General features: G+C 52.6%; 1 protein-coding gene across 2 annotated transcripts in view; it reads left to right on the forward strand.

Moving 5' to 3' along the window:
* The first annotated feature begins 14,591 nt into the window (after positions 1-14,591).
* NTN3 (netrin 3) overlaps positions 14,592-25,717 on the forward strand; it is an 86,197-nt gene continuing 75,071 nt past the window's right edge. The window contains exon 1 of one of the 2 annotated variants that reach the window (XM_074965747.1): positions 14,592-15,195. The gene's annotated coding sequence lies outside the window, so the exon portion shown is untranslated. The remainder of the gene's footprint in view (positions 15,196-25,717) is intronic. The other variant, XM_074965748.1, reaches the window with a different exon arrangement.

Consider the following 25,717-nt stretch of genomic DNA (forward strand, 5'->3'; position numbering starts at 1 on the left):
CAGAGGCTCCAACTGGGCTCATTTCCAGGTCATATGTGAATGAGCACATTTGATCTAGTTTCTGAGAGGCCTCAACTGAGGATGTACTTGGTGCCACCCTCTCTGCTGCTGCTGGGCAGTGAAATGGGCCACACCTGAAGGAGGCCGATGTGATCAAGAAGTGTTAGCTGCTAGATGGCTCTCATTCTGGCTGGAGTTAAAGCCTAGGATTTACCAGAGGACGTTAGAAGCCAAACCAAGCAACCGCCTCCATCAGCACTGGTTTGGTTTTGGAAGAGTTTGTGGTATGGACGTATTGTGAGACTGGAAGACTGATGAATTCCAAATCAGGGAATGCTGTCACATGGCTGGCAAGTACATGGGTATCAAAAGCGTTGGTGGCATGACAAGATTGGATATCAGCTGAATATGCAACTAGACAATGAATGCACCTTGCTAGGGATCAGTGTAGGTGGTGTCCTTTGGGATTTGCCAGGATGTTGATGATTTACCAGAGGAGACCAAATTCAGGGGCGAGCTGCCGTATTCAGTACTTTCTGTACTTTTTAGCACTCTGGGAGAGCAGTGAGAGGACCAGCTGACCCAGGGGAGCTGCACTTCCCAGCTGTGCTGCACCGCGGTGCTGTAAAATGACCCGGTGGTGGTGAGATTTTCCTTGAACAAGTGCCAGAGCAATTATGTGAGAAACATTTACATGGATACAAATGCTCTGGGATGTGGACATAAGCTTGGGCCTTGTGTTGATTTGACTTTGAGGTAACTCTGCTATCTTCAGTGGAGCTATTCCTGAGTCTCCCTGATGTACGTGAAAGGAGGCTACAGCCTGAAGTGTCTTATCAATGTGCAGGTACTTGCAATAGCACTGATCAGCTTGGTCAGGCACCCAGATTTACTTTGCCCTTTCCCAAGGATAGAGGGAGAACTTCCCCAGGTCTGCCCTGTGTTGTCCTAGTGATCTAGTTGTGCCATGTGTTCCCACTTCAAGAAAGGTGTCTAAGGGAGTTAGGCACCACAACCCATTCAAATTCAAGCAGACTGGGGCAAGTGCCTGAGGCCCCTTTGAAAATCCCTGTTGAAGTCTGTAAATATGACAGGCTGACTTGGTGTGGATCAAACAAGAGCCAAGCCAAGTCCCCACGCAGAATTTGGACCAGACCAGAACTTTGACTGGGATTTTCAAAGGAGTCTCAGGGATTCATGCAATCCACTTTGTCTGGCTGAAGCCAGTTTCCCTGCCATGCTGCCTATGGTGCATTATGCAGGCAACAACCTAATTAATCTCTCTCTTTCCAGGCAATACATGAGCCAGCAGGCTACAGGTTACTGATCCAGATCCCTCATGTGCCAGCACAGTGAGGCCAGTGGTGGGGGGCACATAATTGAGCACTGGTTTTAGGCAACTGGGACCAGATTTTAAAGGTGTTTAGGCACCTGTCTGCATCCCTAGCCACCAGACCTCCTTTAAAAACCTGGCCTTCAGTCACATCAGCCAAATTCTTCTCAGAGTGTGCGCCCAGCTCCTCTCCCCACAGGGCTGAGCATATGTGAACCCACCTCCTCCCCTGGCCTTATGCAGTGGAGCCCCTAGCCTGACAGAACACACAAAGCATTATCCAAAAGAGGGTTTCACACTTAGGTACATGTAGCCTTGTCTGGGTCAGCAGCAGCGTTGGAACTGAGGAATCTGCAGCACAAACCTCTGTCACTTGAGCTAAAGGTGCATGCCATTGGCTGACAGCAGTACTACGTTTTTATCCTGTAATGCACCAGCCACTAGAAGGGGTTGTGACTCACATTTTTCAGAATGTCTGCTCCGGTGGAGGGGGGGAGAGGGGGGAGATGTAGGAGGAGGGTGTGTGTGTGAGAGAGAGAGACTGCATAGTACACTTCCTCTTACTAATTTATACAGTGGCTTCTTTGGCAGAAGTGCAAGTGTCACTTGGGGACAGTCCCCGTTACAAGTTTTCATGAATTAATAATAACAAGTGAACTGTTCCCAGAGTGAAGGAGCCCTTCCAGGCCTTGCCAGAGTTGTTAAAAGACTCCCATATCCTGCTGACTGGAGAAACCACATGTCTCGGGCTGCAATATCCAGCTGTGGAAAGATGTAGCAGAGAGATTGACAGACTACAGGGCAGCATCCCTTTTCCTTCTCTAGTGGGCTATAAGCTAGCTGGCTGTGGAGAAATAGGGCCACCTAGTGGCCATGAGTCATTTTCCAGCTCAGTAAGGGGCTGTTCCAAGGAAGATTCCCATTGATTTCAACAGGTTTTGAAACAGGTATTGAAACAGACCCTGAGTGAGACATTGCCCATGACTTCACAATGTCTGGATACGATACCTGGATCTCCAAATTGGGTCCTGGTACCACTATGCCACTAATGAAGACCTGGTAGGTAGTGTCCCCTTAGCGGAAGAATGACCCCAAATGTGAATGCAGAGAGCTCAGGCAAACACGTGAATGCTGCCTGGTGCAGTACCCTCTGTCAACATCCTGTACTCCCAAGAGACTGCTGGAGATATGTGATAACTCAAGATCTTGGCTGCAGTTTTGGTGCGGCAAGCTAAGGTCATGACCATACTACTGCCTCTTTGAATGGGCTTTCTGCATTCTAGCATGAGTCTGCTGGGCCAGCCAGAGTTTGGGGAAGCTAGGTGAGGGGACAGAGCAGGGAAAGCACTAGAGACAAGGCCCATGGCAGATGGTTCTGTTTTTCCTTCTCAGGATGATTCTAGAGGGCACTAGGTGACTTCTCTGCCCATGGTGCTTTCATGTATGGGTTCTACTCTCTCCCCCAGCCTGTAAAATGTGCATGTAAGACCAGTATGGGCAATAGAGAGGTGGCTGGAACTGCAGTGCTCTCCATAGATTGACACTGGTGTGCATCTCCATGCTTTTTGCCAAACACAGACAATGCAGCCCCTGCTTTGTCAGGCCCTAGAGGTGGCTGGGGCTTTGGGTGACTTGACCCAAACCTGAGGGAAGTGCTGGTGGGCAGGGAGAAGCAGCTGGAAAGGTTGCCGGGAGCAGTGGTGTATGGGGTTTGTAGTGAGGTTTGTAGCCTGAGCCAAAGTTGGGTATATATAATTGTAACTTGAGGATTAACAGGTTCTTGTCCCAAGATAAGGCCCAGTAACATTATTGTAACATGATCATATAATTTGGGAACCCCGATGTGCACAGGTGCAACACTCACACAATAGGAACTTTTAATATATATTTACAAATATATGATTTATTAATAATTTAATAAAGTTATACACACACTTATACTTAACAAGGCAGGTAGAGATAATACAGAAAGTACATCTTGATGTCCATACTTACAACCTTATCTTTTTTAACCTACTTAACCATTATTTTACATACTTAACCTTTATCTTTCATACTTAACCATTATTTTTCTTATCACCATCATCATCCCCATCTTCCCCAGTGGCCATCATTCTGGCCCTTCCCAAGGTCTACATCTTTTCAACCCTCTGCTGTCCCTGGGATGTTACTTTTATAGTCAGTTACGCTGACGCTGCCATGTCCAATGCATAATTAATAAAGGTCCTTATTTGTATTTCTTCCCCTTAAGGTGTTCGTTTTTTATAGGTTAGTGTATATATAATGTTACCCTATTAGCATACATGTCAATGGCACCTTTGCGGTCAGACGTTTTGTCCAGAACCTTCAACATGCTGGTGTCAGCTATGTTCTGTGGGTGGCTAATGTCGGTATTTTGAACAAAATTCCCCCTCTTGTATGCTATTTTCAGTTTCCTATAACTTATTAGTTACTTAAATTTGTTTATGCCAAAGGTTATAGGCCTTAAGCCTTACGCCATCTGCTAAAGCCAAATCTTACAGGATAAAAGCCTGTAGGTTCCTTGCATTACTACTAAATATAATAAAGCAAAATAATAAAGCAATAAATATAATACAGGTAAACTGGCCCACTGGGCTACAGGTTCACGAACTGGGGGTGTTTCTGGGTTGTCAGCTGCTCTTAGAGTTCCCAGAGGCATCAGAGGTGAGCTGTCCCTTTGCCCATTGAACCCATTTCCCTCCGCGGTGGACTTTCCTGCAGTCACCCAGACCATGGTCACCTCCGTCTGCCCGGCACTGTGCATGATGCCACACACGCACTTCTCCTTGAGCAAAATGGGGCTGCCCATTAGTGGGGTTACCATAGGGCACCTTAACACCCTGGCTCCCATGAGCTTATTGGATAAGCACAAAAATCCCCCGGGTGCCCAGCAGAGGGCGAGCTAAGCTCATATAAACACCTCCTCATTGCTGAGTCTGAGAGAAAGGATGAAGTCCTATATCTAGGTCTGGGTGCATGTTGCAGTATCCCCTCCCTCCCTGTGCCATTGCTCCATGGGCCATCTCAGCACTTAAGAACACCATCTTCTCTCCTGCTTTCCCCAGCATCTTTCCCCTTTCACTGACCTGATTCCTTGGGATTTTTATGTCTGGGTCTCATCCCTCTCCCCGACTCTTGCAGTAGCCCTCTTCCTTCCTTTTCTCTGCTCAGCTCCTCTCTCTCCTCCCTCTCCTCTAAAGCCACAGGAACCTTGTTCCAGGTTATCCCTAGCTTTCCCCTCTCTAAGCTCCACCTGACTTAGGACAGGACACTGAGATGCCCGTGTAGAGGTCATCGCACCCCCTTCACAGAGGAGACCTCGCCCTGGCTTCCCTGATTCCTCTGGCCTGTTGTTGGCCCAAGCAGCTGCTCAGCCCCTGCTCTGTTGGATTCCCAGGGGTAGAAGGCTGAACGTGGTGCTGGCTGAGGGAGCAATGAGAGCAGCACAGTCCAGGGTCCTCCCTCTGCAGGTCCAACTCAGCACTCCAGCAAGCTCAGCTGCCAGAAGCCCTGCCTCCCTCCCCTCACCCAGACTCGAGATGGAGCCTGCAGGGCACGTTCAAGGGCTGGGTTCTTCAAGTGGCTCCCCAAGTAGGTCAAGATCCCCAAGCCAGGTAAGTGTAGACTAACCAAGGGAAAGCTGCATGGCAGTCAGCGGAGTGTCTGCACTCACAGGAGCTAGTGCACTGACGCCCGTTTTCTGTATTGAGGGGCATGCCTATGGCTCTCCTTGCCATAGCATCTGGGCACCTCAGAAATCGTACTCTGCTGCCAGCATTCCGAGCATGGGAGAGACAGGCCGTGCTTCCTGTGGCATGGCTGCAGGGCGGAAGGGAGGGGCTCCGTGGGAAAGATGACGAGAAAAGCTTGTTTCTAAACTGGGCTGTGGCTGGTTTTCCCTAACAAACAATCCCCCCACCCTTGTGCAAGCTGCATGTTGTGACAGACATGCAGCTGGCGATGTTACAGCTCATGAGCTGCCTGGCACAAGGCCTATCTGGTATTCGATATTGACTGGCAGTAGAGGTCTAAGGGCCCAGGCTTGTTACAGAGAGAATCAGACAAGTTTGTCCCTGACAGGCTCAGTGCGTGGGCCCGAACTCTCTGCTTTCCTCCATTGCTCAGCCAGACTGAGCCCCAGGCTTGCCCCGAGCCGTCCAGCATGCTCTGGTGAAGGAGAGACTTGCCTGCCCTGAGCCGTCTTGCCCTCTGTTGCCAGTTGGACTGCTCCCATTGTGCTGGCACTGGAGAGCAAGGTTAGAAACCAAGGGACCATAGAGCTGCTAGGCAGTGGATCTAGTTGCCAGTGTGTGGATGCCTGAAGCCAGAGGGTGCTCTCTGTCCCAACCATGGTGCTGCCTGTGGTACCACTGGCATTAGTGTGAGGTGAGGACCGAGTGATAAGTTGGTCATGCCGTAGGAGTGCAGAGCTCTGAGGGACTCAGTGTTCCAGGAGTCGATTCCTGCATGGTCTCCATGCTGAATCTCTGGGTCTTTATTAATAACCCTCAGGCACAGGGGTGCTGGAACAATGTGTATAGTGGGGGTGCTGAGAATCAGGGTTGGAAGGGACCTGAGGAGCTCATCTAGTCCAACCCCCTCCTCAAAGCAGGACCAATCCCCAACTAAATCATCCCAGCCAGGGCTTTGTCAAGCCTGACCTTAAAAACTTCAAAGGAAGGAGATTCCACCACCTCCCTAGGTAACCCATTCCAGTGCTTCACCACCCTCCTAGTGAAAAAGGTTTTCCTAATATACAACCTAAATCTCCCCCACTGCAACTTGAGACCATTACTCCTTGTTCTGTCATCTGCTACCACTGAGAACAACTTAGCTCCATCCTCTTTGGAACCCCCTTTCAGGTAGTTGAAAGCAGCTATCAAATCCCCCCTCATTCTTCTTTTCTGCAGACTAAATAATCCCAGTTCCCTCAGCCTCTCCTCATAAATCATGTGCTTCAGCCCCCTAATCATTGTTGCCCTCTGCGGGACTCTCCAATTTTTCCACATCCTTCTTGTAGTGTGGGGCCCAAAACTGGACACAGTACTCCAGATGAGGCCTCACCAATGCCGAATAGAGGGGAATGATCATGTCCCTCGATCTGCTGGCAATGCCCCTACTTATACAGCCCAAAATGAGAGCCATTGTCCTGAACTGTAAGCCCTTTCTGTGATGGCAACCCCCTCCAGCCAGGGGGTGCGGCTGTACCCCTAGTTCCAGCACCTATGCTCAGGCATACCAGCCCAGCTGCGCCATCCAGCAGATTCCCTGAGCGCGCTGAAAACTTGCCCACGCTTGCCTGCATACTGTTCCTCTGGGGCTCACTGCCCTGCCCTGCTAATGACACGGGCAGGAAGGATGCCACCATGGTGGATCTTTGGGGCATTCTAGCCTGTCTCTCCTCAGGAGGCTGGGTAAAGGAGGGGGGCTGGGAAGCGGCTAGTAACTTTCACCTAATGGCTACAACTGACCTATCTCCTGCAGTAATCTATGCTGAGGCTCTTTGTCTTGTTTGGTCCCTCAGTTTGTCCTCTCTCGCTTTTTGTCCTTAGTCCAGAGGGGCCAGCATGACATCCAGTTCTGCTCACTCGGGTCCGAGTGCACTGTGCTGACCCAGCACCTGCACTTGCTGCTCTTAGTCCTGAGTGTAGCCGTGCCCCGTGGGCCCAGCATTCTCCCTGCTGACCCTGACACCTGAGCGCAGCCATGCCCCACAGGCCTCACGTTCTCCCTGCTGACCCTGACACCTGAGCTCACTCCTGCCCCGTGGGCCCAGCATTCTCCCTGCTGACCCTGACACTTGACCATGGCCATGCCCCATGTTTCGTTCCCGTGTTCTCCCTGCTGACCCTGACACCTGAGCTCACTCCTGCCCCGTGGGCCCCTTGTTCACCCTGCTGTGATGAACCTGACACCTAAGTGTAGTCATGCTCTGTGGGCCCCACGTTCTTCCTGCTGACCCTACACCTGAGTGTAGCCGTGCCCCATGGACCCCATGTTCTCCATGCTAACTCTGACACCTTAGCAGAGCCTTGCGCCGTGAGCCCCACCTTCCCCTGCTGACCCTGATTCCTGAGCACAGCCTTGCCCCATGGGCCCCACATTGTTGCTGATGACCCTAACACCTGAGTGTAGGTAGGGTCTGTGGGCCCCTCGTTCTCCCTGCTGACCCTGACTGCTGAGCACAGCCACGCCCCTGTGAGCCACAGGTTTTCCCTGTTGACCCTGAGACCTGAGTGGAGCCGTGGCCCGTGGGTGCCACATTCTCCCTGCCAAGCCTGACACCTGGGTGCAGCCATGCCCTGTAGGCCCCACGTTACCCCTGCTCAGCTGAGCCTGACTCCTGAGAGCAGCCGTACCCTGTGGGCCCCACATTTGCCCTGCTGACTCTGACACCTGAACACAGCCATTCCTTTTGGATCTCACATTGTCATGCTGGGCCTGACATCTGAGCGCAGCCATGCCCCGTGGACCCCACATTCTCCCTGCCAGTCCTGACACCTGAGTAACACCGTGCAGCGTGGGCCCAATGTTCTCCCTTCTGACCCTGACACCTCAGCACAGCCGTGCCCCGAGGTCCCCACGTTCTCTCTGTTGACCCTGACTGCTGAGGAAAGCCGTGCCCCGTGGGCCCCATGTTCTCCCTGCTGACCCTGACACCTGAGCACAGCCATGTCCCGTGGGCCCCACGTTCTCCTTGCTGACCCTGATACTTGAGGACAGCCATGGCCCGTGGGCTCCATGTTCTCCCTGCTGATCCTGCAACTGAGCATAATCATGCCCTTTGGGTCCCACCTTCTCCCTGCTGACTGTGACACCTGAGCACACCCATGCCCATAGGCCCCACTTTCTTGCTGCTAACCCTGACTACTGAGCACAGCCAACTCCCCAAGGGCCACACGTTTTCCCTGCTGACCCTGACATCTGAGCGCAGCCATCCCCCATGGGCCCCACGTTCTCCCTGCTGACCCTGACACCTGAGCGCAGCCGTGCCCAGTGGGCCCCACGTTTTCCCTGCTGACCCTGACTGCTGAGCACAGCCACGTCCCATGGGCACTACTTTCTCCATGCTGACTCTACACCTGAGCGCAGCCATGCCCTGTAGGCCTCTCATTCTCCCTGCTCTGCTGACCCTGACACCTGAACGCAGCCATACCTCAAGGGTCCCACATTATCCCTGCTGATCCTGACACCTGAGTGCAGCAGTGCCCGGTGGGCTCCACGTTCTCCCTGCTGACCCTGATACTTGAGGACAGCCATGGCCCGTGGGCTCCATGTTCTCCCTGCTGACCCTGACAGCTGAGTAAAGCCGGGCCCAGTGGGCCCAACGTTTTCCTTCTGACTGTGACACCTGAGCACAGCCGTGCCCTGTGGGCCTCTCGTTCTCCCTGCTTACCCTGACACCTGAGTGGAGAAATGTCCCATGGGCCCCACATTCTCTGTGCAGAACCTGACACCTGAGTGTAGCACTGCCCCGTGGGCCCCACATTCCCCCTGCTGTGCTGACCCTGACAACTGAGGGCAGAAGTGCCCCGTGGGCTTCACGTTTGCCCTGCTGACTCGCACATCTGAGCGCAGCCATGCCTTGTGGACCCCACATTCTCGTGCTGAGGTTGACATCTGAGCGCAGCCATGCCCCATGGGCCCCACATTCTCCTTGCTGACCCTGATACCTGATCACAGCCATGCCCTGTGAGCATCACGTTCTCCCTGATGACCCTGATACCTGAGTAAAGCCATGCCCCATTGGCCCAACTTTTTCCTCCTACCCTAACAGCTGAGCGCAGCCATGCCGTATGGGCCCTATGTTCTCCATGATACTCCACATCTGAGCACAGCCATGACCCGTGGGCCCCAGTTCTCCCTGGTGACCCTGACATCTGAGCTCAAACATGCCCTGTGGGCCTCACATTCTTTCTGCTGACCCTGACACCTGAACGCAGCCGTGCCCTGTGGATCACACTTTCCCTATGCTGACCCTGACACATGTGTGCAGCCATACCCTGTGGGCCTCACGTTCTCTCTACTGACCCTGATACCCAAATGTACCTCTGCCCTGTAGATCCCACGTTCCACTGCTGACACTGGCAGCTGAGCACAGCCATGCCCCTTGGGCCCCACGTTCTTCCTGCTGACCCTGACACCTGAGCGCAGCCGTGTCCTGCGGACCCCAGATTGTCGTATTGATCCTGGCACTGAGCGTAGTCATGTCCCGTGGGCCCTACGTTCTCCCTGCTGACCCTGACACTTGAGCTCAGCCATGCCCCATGGGCCCCACGATCTTCCGGCTGACTCTGAAAGCTGAGCACAGCAATGCTCTGTAGGCCCCACATTCTCCCTGCTGACCCTGACACCTGAGTAAAGTTGTGCCCAGTGGGAGCAACGTTTTCCTTTTGACCATGACACCTGAGCGCAGCTGTGCCTCCTGGGACGCATATTCTCCCTGCTGACCCTGGCTCTTGAGCACAGCCACGCCCTGTAGGCCCCACGTTCTCCATGCTGACTCCACATCTGAGCACAGCCGTGCCCCGTGGGCCCCATGTTCTCCCTCCTGACCCTGACACCTGAGTGGAGAAATGTCCCATGGGCCCTATGTTTTCCCTGCTGAACCTGATACCTGGGCGCAGCCCTGCCCCGTGGGCCCACATTTTCCCTGCTGACTCTTATAACTGAGCGCAGCCGTGCCTTGTGGACCCCACATTGTCATGTTGAGCCTGGCATCTGAGGGCAGCCGTGCCCCGTGTGCCCCATATTCTCCCTGCCAATCCTGACTACTGAGCACTGCCATGCCCCTGCTGACCCTGACATCTGAGTGTAGCTGTTCCGTATGGGCCCCACGTTCTCCCTGCTGTGCTCATGCTGACACCTGAGTGCACCTGTGCCCCATTGGCCCAAGTCCTCCTTGCTGATCCTGACACCTGACCCAGCCATGACCTAGGGGCCCCACATTCTTGCTGCTGACCATGAAACCTGAGCGCAGCCGTGCCCTGTGTGCCCCACTTTCTCTCTGTTGACTCTGACATCTGAGTGGAGAAATGTCCCATGGGCCCCACGTTCTCCCGGCTGCCCCTGACTCCTGAGTGCAGCCGTGCCCCATAGGCACCACATTCTCTCTGCCGATCCTGTCACCTGGGTGCAGCTGTGCCCTGTGAGCCCACGTTCTTCCTGCTGACCCTGACACCTAGTGTAGCTTTGCCCCATGGGCCCCATGTTCCCCCTGCTATGCTGACCCTGACACCTGAGCACAACCGTGCCCCGTGGGCCCCACGTTCTACCTGCTGACCCTGACACCTCAGCTCAGTCATGCCCTGTGGGCCCCATGTTGTCAAACTGACCCTGACTGCTTAGTGTAGCTGTGCCCCATGGGCTCTATGTTCTCTCTGCTGACCCTGACACATGAGCGCAGCCATGCCCTGTGGTGTCCACATTTTCCCTTCTGACCCTGACATCTGAGCGCAACCATGTCCAGTGGGTCCCACGTTCTCCCTGGTGACCCTGACACCTGAGCACAGCCATGTCCCATGGGCCCCATGTTCTCCCTGCTGACCCTGTCACCTGAGTGTAGTCATGTCCTGTTGGTCCCAGGTTTTCCCTGCTGACCCTGACACCTAAGAGTAGCTGTGGCCCTTGAGCCACATGTTCTCCCTGCTGACCCTGACACCTGAGCGCAGTTGTACCCCGTGGGGCCCACTTTCTCCCTGCTGACCCTGTCTGCTGTGCAGAGCCACGGCCTGTTGGCCCTACATTCTCTGTGGTGACTCTACACCTGAGTAGTGCTGCACTCCTTGGGCCCCACGTTCTCCCTTCTGACTCTGACACCTGAGTGCAGCTGTGCCCTGTGGACCCCACTTTGTCCCTGCTAAGCCGGACATCTGAGTGCAGTCCTGCCCCATGAATCCCACTTTCTTCCTGCTGACCCTGACAAATGAGCGTAGCCATGCCCCATGGGTCCCACTTTCTTCCTGCTGACCCTGACACTGGAGCACAGCCATGCCCCGTGAGCCCCTTGTTCTCCCTGCTGTGCTGACCCTGACACCTTAGAGTAGCTGAGCCTCATGGGCCCCATGTTCTCTCTGCTGACCCTGAGACTTGTGCACAGCCATGCCCCGTGGGCCCCACTTTCTCCCTCCTGATCCTGACACTTGAGCACAGGTGTGCCCTGTGAGCCCCACGTTCTCCCTGCTGATCCTGACACCTGAGTGTAGCTGTGACCCGGGGGTAATACATTCTCCCTGCTGCGCTTACCCTAAGCTGTGCTCCGTGGGCACCATGGTCTTCCTGCTGACCCTGCAACTGAGGGCAGCCATGCCTTGTGAGTCCCACGTTCCCCTGCTGTGCTGACTCTGACACCTGATTGCAGTCATGCCCCATGGGCCCCAAGTTCTCCCTGCTGACTCTGACACTTGAGCACCTTGTTACAACCCTAGTCCTGGGGGGAGAATTGCCTCCAGCTGGCCCCTGAGAATGCTCCCCATGTGGCTCTGCTTTCTCAGTGAGATCTCTGCCCCATTCTGGCTACCCGTATGTCTCTGAGACTCCACTGGGGTTCCAGCCCTACCAAAAGCATTCCCACCCCCGCCCCTCGGTACAGCCACCCCTCTGTTGGGATCTCGGCCCCCAAGCGAGTACTGTCCTCCATCTCTGCACCTTTGTCAGGGTTGTGACTGCACAGCAAACAGTGCCCTGTGTGTCTCTGTGATGGTCTCCACCCTTAGCTCCTGCATTTGGAGCATACTGAGCGCTTTGGCTTCACAGCCTGTATTTCACTGCGTGGCTGAGATGCCTGTTCCTGCTTAGCTGGATGAAAGGCTGAGCTAGACAGGCTGCTGAGCACACACTAATTTTTAGGGGCTTATTCCCAATGCTGGTGAAAGGCTCTCTGACTTACGCCTCTTGGGACCATGGATAGACCTGGCTGGCCTGAAACAGACCAGCAAAGCTCCCAACATCAAGGGCTTTGAACCACATTTTCCCAGCTCTCAGGACTCCCCTGCCCCCTTCCACTCAGAGTTCTGCCTGTGCGTGTGTGTGACCCCACTGGGGGGATGGATGAAATGTGCTTACGGATGCAGCCCTCCAATAGCCTGTTAAATTTCCAAGCATTTCCCTGGCTGAGAACTTCTGTCTCAGCAGAGCTGTGGGATCTATCCTCAGTCAGTACCACTGTGGCTGGATCACTGTGGATTCACTGGATGTCTGCTCCTGAAAATATCTCTTACCATGTTGGGAGGGGTGGGTTTGGAACTGCTGTGAGGTGGGTAAGCAACAGGTGATGACTGGCGCCATGAGAAGAATGGGGTCTTGGAGGCTTCTGGACATTAGAGCAGAGTATTTGTGCCCTTTGTCCCCCAGCTGGCCTCGAAGCAGGTGACTAGCAGTGCACTGGCACCTGGCATTCCCCAGCTCCCACCCAGGCTTTCCAGATATGTTTCAGAGTAGCAGCCATATTAGTCTGTATCTGCTTGTGGCACCTTAGAGACTAACAAATTTATTTGAGCATAAGCTTTTGTGGGCTTATACTGGCTCATCGCACAGGCCTGCATGCTGATTCCAGTGATGCAACCATTCCCTAGAATAAGAGCGGAGAAGCAGGGACTGGCAGTGGGACTTGCGATAGCTGTGAGTTCTCCCTCTGAAATTAATACTAGCACCAAAAGGTTCAGTGAATGAATGATCCAGATCCAGCTTTTCCATTTGTCTCTATTTCCTCACTTACACAAATGATGATTAAATTAGTTTCATCTTTTCCTACACGGGAATTTTGGATTCATTTCACAGGTGACCTAGGGGCTGGCTGAAGGATAGGGAGATCAGGGTAAAACCTGGATGTGGATCAGCTAGAGAGACCATTTGATTTGTGAATTTTATTCCTAGACTTGAAATCCTGGAAACTCCAATCAAACAGAATGGGAAAAATCCATCCCAGGCATAACCACACTGGCTGTGTGTAGACCAGGTCACCTGATGAAGCCTCAGGTTCTGGGAATTGGAAGTGCTCAGGGAGAGATCTGGCTTCAGGAGATAATCCTGGATCTTTTCACATCTGGGATGTGGGCAGGATGCTAGGCATAGTTCTGCTCCCCCTTCTGCATTACATCAGCCTTTGATATACAGCCTCCTGGGCTGTTGGCTCACCAGTGCACTCCTTGCTCTGCAGAGTGGCTCAGGTGGCTTTCCCCATCAGGGTGGGTGGCTGGTCCCAGTGGGAGGCCAGGCACAGATTGGTTTAGTCCTGGCAGCTTCTCGGCCAGGCAAAACAGGGGTTACAATACTTCCAGACTGCATCTGATTGAAAAAGAAAAATCCCCTCTGCAGTTTTCAGGACAGTTCTCTGGTTTGTGTTCTGCAGGTCAGACTAGCTGATCCTGGTGGTCCCTTCTGGCCTTGGAATCTATGAACCTAGTGTCTAATGGTGGCTTTTCCTCTCCCCTTGTGTCCAAGCTCTGCACCAGTCAGGTGCATGAAGATAAAGGAGGTCATTTAGCTAGGCATCTTATTTGCATATGCAAATGAGATCAGACAATTTCTAGCTAAGGCTACAGTTTGCTGCTGGTGTCTGTGGATGCACTTTTGTTGGTGCTGGCCTAGGCCAGCAGTGTACATCACCCAGGTCTTTGAGGTCATTTCACTGCCCCTGAAACAGCCTTAATGACTGCAGTGCCCAGGGACTGCAACCAGACCTGGGGACTCCTAGAACCTGCCAGGGCTTTCCCTGTGAGTGTCACCAGTGTAAAGTGAAAAGGCCACAGCAGCATCCTCTGGCACCATGATAGTTATGTAACAGCATTCTCCCCCCCCCCGCCCCTTTGGGAAAAGCACCCCACACAGGAGAGCTCAGAGTCCTGGACATTGCTGACACTTTCCCCTCTGGCCCCAGTGTTTAGCTTGAGCCCAGCCTCCCCCAGGCCAGCCCCTCCTTTTTCAATTTCCTAGAACCTCCAAGAACCCAAGTGCCTGTGAAGCGGAAAGTTTCCTGTTCTCACCCTTTGCAAAGGAGCTGGAGGTGAGGCACTCTCCCACTCCCATACACCCTCCTAGTCCCTGCTCTGTTTGCTATACCCTCCCTTTTCTCAGCTGAGCTTTCCTGCTAGCATCCCCCCTCTCCTAGAGCATTCTGGCCCATTCTCCTCTGCTCCCCCTCTGCCATTCTCCTCCCCTTTCAGCTCTCTGGCCTGGCTTGGTTCCCTTCCTCTCCAAATACATTTGACATTGTTTTCCTCCTGTATTTCCTTTGCATTTCCCCTCTTCCCCTCTGCCTTTTCTTGCAATGGGGATGGCTTAGGCAGCCCCTGCTCTCAATAGAGCAGAAGAGGGAGAGCAGAGGGAGGGCTGGAGAAGGAGGGAGGAGGCAAGCCACATCACACACACACACCTCCCTGCATGTGATTAAATGTCTTGAAATCTGCTTCTGATTTCCTCGGGGAGTTGACTTTTCCCTTCTTTTCAACCCCTGGATTTATTGAAACCTTTTTACTCTGCTTCAAGGCAGCAGCTGGGGCTCAGTTTTTTCCCTCTTGCCTATGTTTTCCCCTCTCTTCCCTTTTGCTCTCGTCCCTCCCAGCAGCAGTTCAGTGAGATCCAGGAGAGAGGAGGAGTGCAGCGAGCTGGGAGAACCCCGAGAAGCGGCCAAGGGACTCGAGGACCAAGCGAGGGGCTGCTGCAGACCACACCGTGCGGGGGCTGGGCTTTGCTTTACTCCCCCCTCCCCACGAGATAAATAAGCACAAATCTTACACTCGCGTCTGTGTAAAAGGGCTTTGGCGTCTGGAATTACACCCCTTCGGCTGCATCACTGCTGGGAACCGCGCGTTACCAGGAACCGTCTACCTGCCGGGCTCCCAGTAAGTTGCTTCCAGCCCTACGAGTCTCTGACAGTGTTTCTCATTCTAAGGAAAGGGGAGAGATCTTGTCCCTGGGGCTGGGGGGAGGTTGTGTCCTGTCTCCCGTCCTTTCCCAATGCCTCGACGCTTGTTTGGGGGAGGGGGCCCTTTTCTTTCGCTTACTAGCGACCTGGGGCGCGCACGCCCTGCTAATTCCGCCCTTTCCAAGTTAAACCCCGCTCAGTGCGCTTTTCCTTTGCCCTAGATGCTTTTTCTGCTCCCTTGTTCTCCTGGGCTCCCCCCGGGTTTCCTGTGGGATCTGTTCGCGGCCCCGTCCCGCAAGCGCAGCAGAGACGGAACTTTTCACCAGTCTCCCCCCGCCCCGCTCCTTTGCTAACGCGCCGGGGCTCTAGCAGCCGGCGGTCTCCCAGGCGCTGCTTCCCCGGACCTGGGGATCGTGTGACAGGCTCCGCTTTCCGCCCAGTTTGTGAAAGACAGAGTCGGGGGGCGGGGGGCAGCGAGCTCCGGGACTCGGTCCGGAGAACTGGGCCGCAGCCGGAGGCGGTGCCCGGTTCTGCCGGATGCAGACCCGCTGGAGAGCCGCCAGGGGCTGGACACGGGGCACCCCGGGCTGTGCGCGGGAGGACACGGGCTGGCCCCTGCCAGCTGGGCTGGTCTAGAGCCCCGCATTCCGGGATGGGGCGGGGGGGGGGGGGATGCGGGACCCCGAGCAGAGCCTGCCTGGCGAGGGACCGGCCCCGTCCTCCTACACAGCTCCTGGCTGGCCGGTCCTGCCCCCTGCTCCGTGCGAGCAGCGCCGCGCCGTGCTGGGACTTCCAGCGGCCCGCTGCCCCGGGGGTGAGGGCGGGGAGCACCGGCTCCAGGAGCCCCTGGCAGCTCCCGGGCTGCGGTATTCGAGCTGGCTCTAAGCCGGGATGGGGAAGGGCCTGGGGCGCTGGCCTCGCTGCCTCTCCCCCGGCCCCAGCTTCGCCTTGAGCCGGGCCCGCTCCGTGGCGAGCCGCAGCAGCCCCAGCGCTCGGCCGCTTGTTCTCTTTTCGCTTCCTTTGCAAGTGCAGGGCCCGGCGGCGGGGTCCTAGCAGCGGGAGGCAGGTGCTGGGAGAGGCCCCTCGGCCTCTGACCTGAGGGCTCTTCCCCTCCCATCCTGCTGCTGCTCTCTGCGCCTTCCCCCTCCGCCACGGGTAGGCGAGGGAAAGGCCTTCGGGACAGGTGGCGTCTCCGATGGAGCCCGCTGCAGCTGGGCCCGGGGGCCGGGCAAGGCAGAGATCTGGGCATTTCAGTTGTCAGAGTAAAGAAGGAAGGTGTATGTGAGAGAGAGAGACTAAAAGTCAGCTGATCAGAGGATGGGATGTAAATTGGGAGGAAACGTTTGGTGGGGGGCCACTGAAGCGCTTGGTTTCTTTATATGTTTGCCTGATCCCATATCTGCTCCCTTCCCCAAGTCCCCATGGCTGGCACCCAGGGGAGATGGGACAGAAGCATCTTTCTTCTTGGGCAATAGCTTGCAGAGTGGGGTGGCCAGAGCCAGTTCCAGTGCAGCCTGCAGCTCCTGGCCCATCTGGCCCTGTGGCAGTGGCAGGTGGAATGGGTTGAGGGAGGAAGACCCAGTGCGAGACACAGGGTGGCTGCTAACCAATGAAGTATGCCAAGTAAAGTTACATGCAAAGGCAGCCCTCTCCTCCCAGGGCAGATTTTGTCTAGCCCCAGAACTTGCACTGCTAAGTTAAATCAGAGTAGTTAAGCTAGTGCAACTTCCATGTGCAGACGCTCTTATAGCTATTTAAAACTCATTATACCAGGCCTGGGCTACACTTAAAAGTTAGGTAGACATAGCTCACTCAGGGGTGAGAAAACCCACAGCGTTGTAGCTCTGCCGACACGATCCGGGTGGAGACGCAGCTCGCTCAGCGGAAGAATGGTATTGCCAACGCAGCTGCCATCACTCAAGAAGGCAGAGTTCCCACAAGTGACAGAAAAGCTCCTTCTGTGGTGCCCTAGCCGTGCTGTTGTAATGTAGACGTGGCCTCAGGTTATCTTGTGCCTTCAAGGCCTGGCTTAAGCTTGTGCCAGCATCACTATGTTGTTTGGGGCGGGGGGGGGGTGTCACTTTTATTTTACCAACATAGCTGTGCTGGTATCAACTCTAGTGTGGACGCACTTCTAACAGCGCAGGAAGTGCTTTGGCAGGAGTCACTGTCTGTTGGGGCACTCCTCTACGCTGTCCCGGTAGAAGTGCTTGTATGCCAGTCTGAACTGCTTGAAGGGTTTGCTGTGATCTACCTGTGCGGATACAGCTATGACAGCAATACTTTTCTAGTGTGGACAAGGGCTCTGTCTCTCTTCCAGAGCCTATGGCCACATAGCCCCCTCGTGTAGGTGCTGCCTACACCGACGGAAGAAGTTCTTCCGCGAGGGAAGGAACACCACCTCCCTGAAGGACATTAGCTCTGCCAACAGAAGCACTCTTCTGCTGGCACAGCTGCAACTACGCTTTTTGGGGTAGCTGTGTCGCTCCGGGGGGTGGGTGTTTTCTCTAAGTGATCAGTAGCTATGCCAGCATCAGTGGCCAAGGCCTGAATTTAGCAGTGCAAACTAAACTGCTTTAAGCCAGGTTTAAACTGGCCTAAGAGTGTCCACGCACAAAGCTGTACCAGTCCAACGACATCATTCCAAAATCACAACCTTTAGTTTGTCCGACTTTGGGGGGACCAGGCCTGTGTACCTGCGATGGCTGGAGGCCGACTCTGGGTTGTTGCTTTAGCTCCACTCTCTCACACACAACCTGCATGTCTGTTTGCATTCTGTGAGGGATAGGCAAGAGGGGCCTGGGACGCAGGGACAGGGGCTCCACATAAGTGTTGAATGCAAGCGCAAAGGAAACTTTAGGGACTGCCTTTTTTCTGCAATATTCCCTTTATAAAACAGAGGGAGCTGACGTGCTTTTATGCTTATGTTGAACAGCCCAGCTCTGTGTGGAGGTCCCAGAGACCAAGGTTTGGGTGGGGGTTGGAGCAGGGTACTGTGGTCTGAGGGGAATACAGATCCCCAAGCACAACTTAAGGGGTGAGGGGGAGGTTTCTGAGCATGGGCCCAAGGGAGGGTGGGGTCCGGAATGTGAGCCCCACATACTGAGAGGAGTCCAGGTCTAGTGCTGGGCACAGGGCTGGGTTTTACAAGGCATGAAGTAGATCCAGGGCCTAAGAGATGTGTGAGTCCCAGAGCCAGGCTTGAGATGACACAGGCCTTGGTGCAGGGAATACTGGGGTCTCAGGGGGATGCAGGTTTCACAGCTTATGGCGATACAGGCTTCTAGGCAGGGATTCTGGGACCTGAGGGGACACAGGTCTCAGAGCAGGGGGCTCAGGTTCTGGGACAGGGGTCAGGGCAGGGGTTCACAGTCATCAGAGGGTCCAGTCTTTGGGTGAGTACGGCTCTTGGAGCATTGGTGCCAGGGCCTGAGAGCAGTACAGCTTTTGGAGCAGGGCCTGTGTTCTGCATCCTAGGAGAGCTTAGTATTACTACATTAGCAAGCAGCTGGTAGTACTCAGGGTTCATTCAGCACCTCATTCTCCTCTCACCTCTCCCCAAGTTCTGCACAGGGCGCTAGAGCATTTTCCATATTCCGCCTTGCCCACAATGGTAAAAATGTGAGTCCATCTATTAAATCTATTCCAAGTCTCACAGACTTGGCCTGCACTCAAGCACAATACATAGCCATGTGACACAAGGAGAGTTAAATGTCTTACCAGTAACCAAGGAGAAACATTAGATCAACCCCATGTCAGAGTGAAATAGATTTCTGGACCCGTTGTCATATGCCGCCCCATACCATACGTGAGCTATCTTTCAAAGCCAGCCAAGAGCTGTCGTCTATTAATAACATATTAAATATTCATCCAGTCTATTTTAAACATCTGTGCCCGGCATGTTATGAAAAGGCAACAAGGAACGTTATGGAAACCAGATCACTTTGTTCCCGGATGGGGGCAAAAACAATAGGAGTTCTGCAGCAGAACTGTGAGAATCCCACAGCCCCAGCAGTCGGGATTGGATCAGCAGTAATAAAGCCCTTTGCATACCAAGTGATAGTCCTGAGAGCACGTGACAGAGTGGAACAATGCGGCAGGAATGTGTGAAGGGGTTTAGGATGGCTGGGCCAGGATTAAGGTCATGTAAAGCAACAAGTTGGGCACCATTAGACGTTACTAAATGGTTTAGTGTCGGGACAGCCGCACTATCCCGGCTTTCCGTTCCTGGAAGAACAGTGGCTCCAGGTGTCTTCTTGAGCTACTGTTGGTCTTGAGTGTCGTTAGTGGGAGAAATCACATAAGTAAGCATTGGAGTGATGAGCTAGTCGGTGAATGCAGCAGACTAGGTCACTCCCTGAAATAGAATCAGTTTTTCAGTGTGCGCATCTAAATCATCCCAAGCTGCCCTTCTGTGTGGTTTTTACCCTGGGGGTCCAGTGAGCAAAGCTCGAGTTGGCAGAATCTCAGGGTTAAAAGCAAGATGGCCATTGTCATCTCACTAGTTTCAGTTCTTTTCTCTCCCTGTGGTATTAAAAACTCTGCAAAAGAGCTTCCTAATGATAATGGGAATGCTTTTAAGCAACCATTCATTGGCAGCTCTCCCTGCATATTTGACAGTCTTTGGTCAGGTTTGGGCCTCTATGGATTTCTCTCCATTGTTTTTGATAACATAGGAAATCTGGTCTCTTTAGGGAAGACTTTCTCCCCTCCTCCCACCCCCATGTCAAGACTGAAATGTATGTAAGTCAAGTTCTGAGAAATTAGGCCAGATTCTGAAGGACACAAGTGTAAATTGGGAGTAATTCTACTCATTTGCATGCAGTTGATTATGTCTTATTCTGGTGTAATTGAGATCAGGATCTGGCCTATGTAGTTTAAACCATAAAGTTCTGTTTGGTGTTACCTGTACTTATATCTTAGTAGTGCCAGTGTGGTTTCACACAGCTTGCGTAATACTGTCTCGTTAGTCTGCAACAATGCACTGTAGTGTCCAGTGCTGTGAATGCCTGTTCCAGGGAAGGCTCTCTTGGATGTTCTCCCTGTATTATAAAAAGAAAAGGAGTACTTGTGGCACCTTAGAGACTAACCAATTTATTTGAGCATGAGCTTTCGTGAGCTACAGCTCCGATGAATGCATCCGATGAAGTGAGCTGTAGCTCACGAAAGCTCATGCTCAAATAAATTGGTTAGTCTCTAAGGTGCCACAAGTACTCCTTTTCTTTTTGCGAATACAGACTAACACGGCTGTTACTCTGATCCCTGTATTATAGTGTGTGCGTCCATACATGTATGCTTTGTGGAGTGAACAGCAGATGCCTCCAGACCCGCTCTACTCTGAGAATCAGCAGAATGATCAGCAGACCAAATCCAAGAGCAAAAAAATTGGTGTGTCTATATATAAATATTTTGTATTGATTTCTGATATTTAAATTTAAAATGGGCCAGAGGGACAGAGCACATAAGGAAACATCAGTAGCCTCATTAGCACCATTGACATACAGCACATCATGCTATGCATGTGCCATTAGCAGCCTCCCCTGTGTACACTGATCATTCCATTAACCCTCTCCCATGGGTGTGCTGGAAATGCCATTCGCTCTGTCTCTTTCTGGTCCTCCTCAGCGTACTGTTGGAGCACCTCACCAGCTTTTCTTCTAGCCACGCTGTTGGTGGTGTCCCAGGCATACAGCTCCTTGGCCAGCGCCCGCTCGTTTGGTTTAACTGTTATATGCGTTGCCACCTTATGTCAAACCAGACGTTGGTCCCACCACTGGCTGTGTGGAGTTTTTCCTTTCATTTTACATTTTTCTCAGTTGTGTTTTTATCCCGGCGACACATGGAATGATTTATCCGTGGCCGGAGCTGAGTTTGGTCTTGGCACATTCCGCTCGTAGATTGGGGACAGAAACATTCCACAGCTGACGCTGGGCTAAACATGCACGGGAAGCAGCACCAAAAAGGGGTTGGGAGGGCAGAGGGGCCGGTTCTGCAGTGAAGTGCACTCATGGGTGAAATAGGCTGGACCCCCGTATTAGAGGGATCACCACTTAAGGGGAGCCCCGATACAATGAAGAGTTCAGAATCTGCAGATTTCTCACCATGGGTTTCAGTGGAGCAAGGTGGGAGCAAGAGAGAAAGGACTCCCTCATTATATGGACTAGTTCCTGCATGTTCTGGTATCAGACATACCCTATTAATGGGGCATACTCCAGTAGCTGACACCCATCTATGGTCTCCAATCTAAACCAACCAGAAGGAGCATAAGTTCAGCAGTCTTCATATGAAGGCTTGGATGGTTTATATGTCGTCCCTTATTTTTTAATTATCTTTCTGATGCTGCTGCCCCTCCATCCAGGCTCTCACATCTAAATCATTTCCACACAAGGACACCTCCTATCCCTCGCATTACAGACCCCAATCTCCCTCCTCCACCCCTCACCTGCTGCTAGCCTGCTCCCCAGGGTACCCCTTCCCTCTCCCTTCAACATCAGAACCAACTTCCCACCTGCTTCACCTGTTATCTTCTTCTTTTTAAAAACCTTCAGTCATCCAATCAGTGTGCAGAATCAATACCATGAGGCCTAGGTGACCAATCATCTCTTCTAAATAGTGGATAATTAATCCTGAATGGTCAAAGTGAACAAGCTGGCAAACAACACAGAGGTTGAAAGTCAGTTGTTGAAAATGCTTGTGAGTAATATAGACAGCCCCTAGAGTTGGGATCCCTTTGGAAGGGCTCTGTAACTGCAATTGGAGTTGAAATAATAATCAATATTATTTTAAATGAATAGTTTAACCAGATCTAGTGGTGTCTATAGAGAGCTGCTTTTTCTAATTGGTTGCTGGGGTCAGGTGCCGCGTGGTCCATGACTGGGTGCTGGGGTGAGAGGCACAGAGGCCTGTGACTGGGTGCCAGGGAAGGGGGATGCCTGGCACTAGGGTTTGCTGGTGACAGGATGGTGCCCACACCTGTCCAGTACAGTTGGACTTTGGGAGATGGGTTCTTTCTGAATCTATTTGTTAATCTGCAATTTCTTGTTTAATCTGAATCCCCCCCCACCCCGCTCTGATTCCGACATCCTTGTGACTGAGGTTTCTAGAAAGGGTCCCCTGCTCCTCGCCAATGCCACTGGACGTGTTCTTGCTGATTGTCATTGAGCATCTCCATGTTGGAGGGCATTGGGCCTGGCTGCACTGTAACAGAGCACATACGTGCTCCTTCCTCTCCTGACAATCGTAGCTCTCCGCTGGAGCAAAGGGCAGCTTGCAAACGAGCTCATCCCTCACTGATCCTTGGAACTAATCCCCGGGGGTGTGCCAGGCAAGCAAAGGAGTACTACAGGAGGGGAGACCAGAGTTTCCATTTCCAAACTAATTCCAAATAAGGAAAAGTGTTTCCCCGGAGAGCTGCTGGAAAAGGGGGCCTGTGAAAATCCCCTGGAATGAAGCTTTATTTTCCCATTTCCCCAAGAGAAAAAAGATCCATTTTATCTGCACTGTACTCTCATTCTTGTCACTATATAAAAACGGTAGAAACTGCCCTTTGGGGAACAATCCTGGTGCGTAGAATGACTGGTAATCTGACAGTTCTTTTCCATCTCGGACTTCTGAGACTCTGGGCTGATTTCACTAATTCAATTAGTCTTGATTAACAATCGCCCATTACCCATAAAGTAAATCTGATATGGCCACATTTTCCAAGGATGGCCCCAAACCTGCCATGTAACAGACTGGTCTGTTGTATGTCATGCCCCGCTCTAGTGGTGGGCCCACCTAGAGGATAACCATCTAGTACTGCTGTCTGCTAATTTAGTTGCACTTTTTGCTTAACTAGGATGGTGCTGTAGGTCCTGGGCTCAAATTCTTCTGCTGACCCACAATAGGGGTTATGTACAAAGGATCTCTTTTGCACTAACCTGTTGGGTGCCCTCATAAGGTCCTTTGCAGGTACCAATGTGGCTTGGCTTCTTTTGTTTTTTTGCTGGCTCATCCATTGCACCTGTCTTTGAAAATCTGACCCACAGGGAAAGAGCTTTAAAAACAAGTTGCTTGTCTGCGCCTGCAGTCTGTGGGCACCGTGCTGTCCGGTCAGACAATTAAGCACCATGTTGCATCCCAGTTGATTGAGCTAGTGTGCTAAAAATAGCAGTGTAGCTGGGGTAGCACGGGCGGTGGCTCGGGCTAGCTGCCTGAGTATCAGCTTGCTTGGACCCCCTGGGTACATACTCAGTTGGCTAGCCTGAGCTGCCACCTGGGTTCCCCTCGGCTACTCTGTTATTTTTAGCACACTGGCTTCCAGCTGCAGTGTAGACAAACCCATAGAGCATAGCTACGGCACCACGAGCAGCAGGATGGGGCTAGCTGCCCCGAGCACAGTCCTATCCGAGATCAGAGGTACTCAGGGCAGCTAGCCACTTGGGCCACTCACACCTCTACAGCTACACTTTTATTTTTAGCATGCTAGCTTGGACTGAGCTAGCGCAGAGATGTCTCCTTAAGTGGGAATTTTGCACCTGCCAGCTCTAGTGTGGACATATGGTTAGACATCTAAATGACACACATTGATCTTGCAGTTATTTATACCCCCATAACTGTGGCTGTAAAACAGAAATTCCATTTAAGGCCAGGCTGAAAATCTGGCCCCATAAATTCTCTCCCTTAAGACATGCAGGGTAAGGATATCCACAGTTAGTGTTTATAAAATGTTTTAAGAGGCAACGTGTTTAGGTGTTAATGGAACAGTTACTTGATTATTAAAGTCACACTGATTTCTAATGTAAAAATGTAATACCTCCTTTTAAACCTTAAATCCTATCAAGGCTCCAAAAAATAAATTAGCAGGGGAAATCACTTCACTTATCACTAAAATGCAGCCACCTCAAGGGTGGATCGTGGCAGCTGTTTAACAGTGTGCAGCAACACTAAACAGCAGTTTAGGACAGCAAGTCAAGGAAAATATCCAGCTGGACCTGTAGTGGGAATTCAGGCCTCCAAAGGGCACTTTCGAGACATCCACTGGTGGCTTGCTCCTGGTAAAGGGTTAATGATGTGCTCTCACAGCCCTCAGAGGCTCTGACTCAGGTCTCACTCAGGAGGGCTGCAGAGCCTGTCTGCTAGCCGAGTAAAAGTGCTTGCTGGAGCTGGTGGTGTTACTCACAGTGTATATTGGTGTAAGTGAGATCACATTCAGGTCCTTTCTACCTCCAGAGTCTCCATTGGACATGTTAACTGGGGGAGGGGCTGCCCTAAACTTTCTCCCCACCAAGGGCCTCCCTGGTAACTTGCCAGTAGTCTGTGGGTCACGCTGAATAGGCATCAAATGGAGCAGATTGCAGCTGCCGTGATCTGCAATAGGCAGGTGAGGCCCGCAGATACCACAGTCCCCAGATCTCTTTCAGTGGTGTCCTGGGGTGAGTTCTGGGTGGTGTGTGTGTGGTCTCTGTCTATGGGATGGTGATAATGATTTCCATTCATGTGGGGCCTCTGCAACATTGATACATTAGTCTGCAAGTGTTGGCTCATTGCTTGACACAAGTGAGAGGCAGAAGCAGCAACCAAAACTGAAGCAAATGTTTTGGCACCAAGCCTTCCAGCCCCAGTCCTGCCTCTCTCCCCCCAGCCCTTCCACTGGGTGAGTCTCAGATGTATCTGATCCTCTGTAGGGGAGAGAAAATATTTACTCAGCATGACTCAGAAAGCCAATAAAATGAGAGAGTCGGGCAAGAAACGTTTATCTCCTGGAGAGCCATTCTGCTGCCCAAGGTCCAAGGTCAGGCCCTGGCCACAGCTCACTGCTGCTAACGGGAGCCCTGGCACAGTGCGCTTGTAGCTGGCTGCTGGGCTGAGGACAGAATGGGGGGGTGGCTCGTTGTGACCCCCCTTACACGCCAGCATAAGGATCAGCCACAGTCTGGGCTTTTATGTTTCTGTCACTAATAGTGAGAGCTCAGGCCAGATCCTCAGCTGGGGTAGATGGGCACAGCTCCATTGAAATCAGTGGGGCTGTGTCGCACCCGCTGGGGCCCATTATTAATCGTTGTTGGTTCCTAGTGCTTATGTTTATTCTTTCAGCTCTCACTAGCGGATCCGTTTTTTTAAGTTGGGCTCTTTGACGTGTCTCTTTAGTTTGGAGTGCTGTGGAAACTGAGCCTTGGGAATGGAATCTCCCAGAATTACTGCCAAAAGGGTTTGTCATAATACGAGTGGCGTGTCTGCCTATTGCTCTGGGAATGACTGAAAATGGCCCAGACGCTCCAGGATGGTGTGCTTCAGATGGAGAAACATTGGTGGGAGCTAATTCCATCCCAAAGGCTGCCAAAACCCATTAAAAGCCAGGGAACTGATCCTGGTCTCACTCCTGTCTGACAGCAGGGTGACTTCAGTAGAGCAGAGGTTGATTTATGCTGGTGTGACTGTGAGCAGAACTGGGGGATATGTTTTTATCATTGACACGGCGTTTAACAGGCTTCTGATTTTACTCTCCATAGGCTGAGGTT

The sequence above is a fragment of the Natator depressus genome, chromosome 10 (genome assembly GCF_965152275.1).
Source record: "Natator depressus isolate rNatDep1 chromosome 10, rNatDep2.hap1, whole genome shotgun sequence".
NCBI classification, from domain to species: Eukaryota; Metazoa; Chordata; order Testudines; family Cheloniidae; genus Natator; species Natator depressus.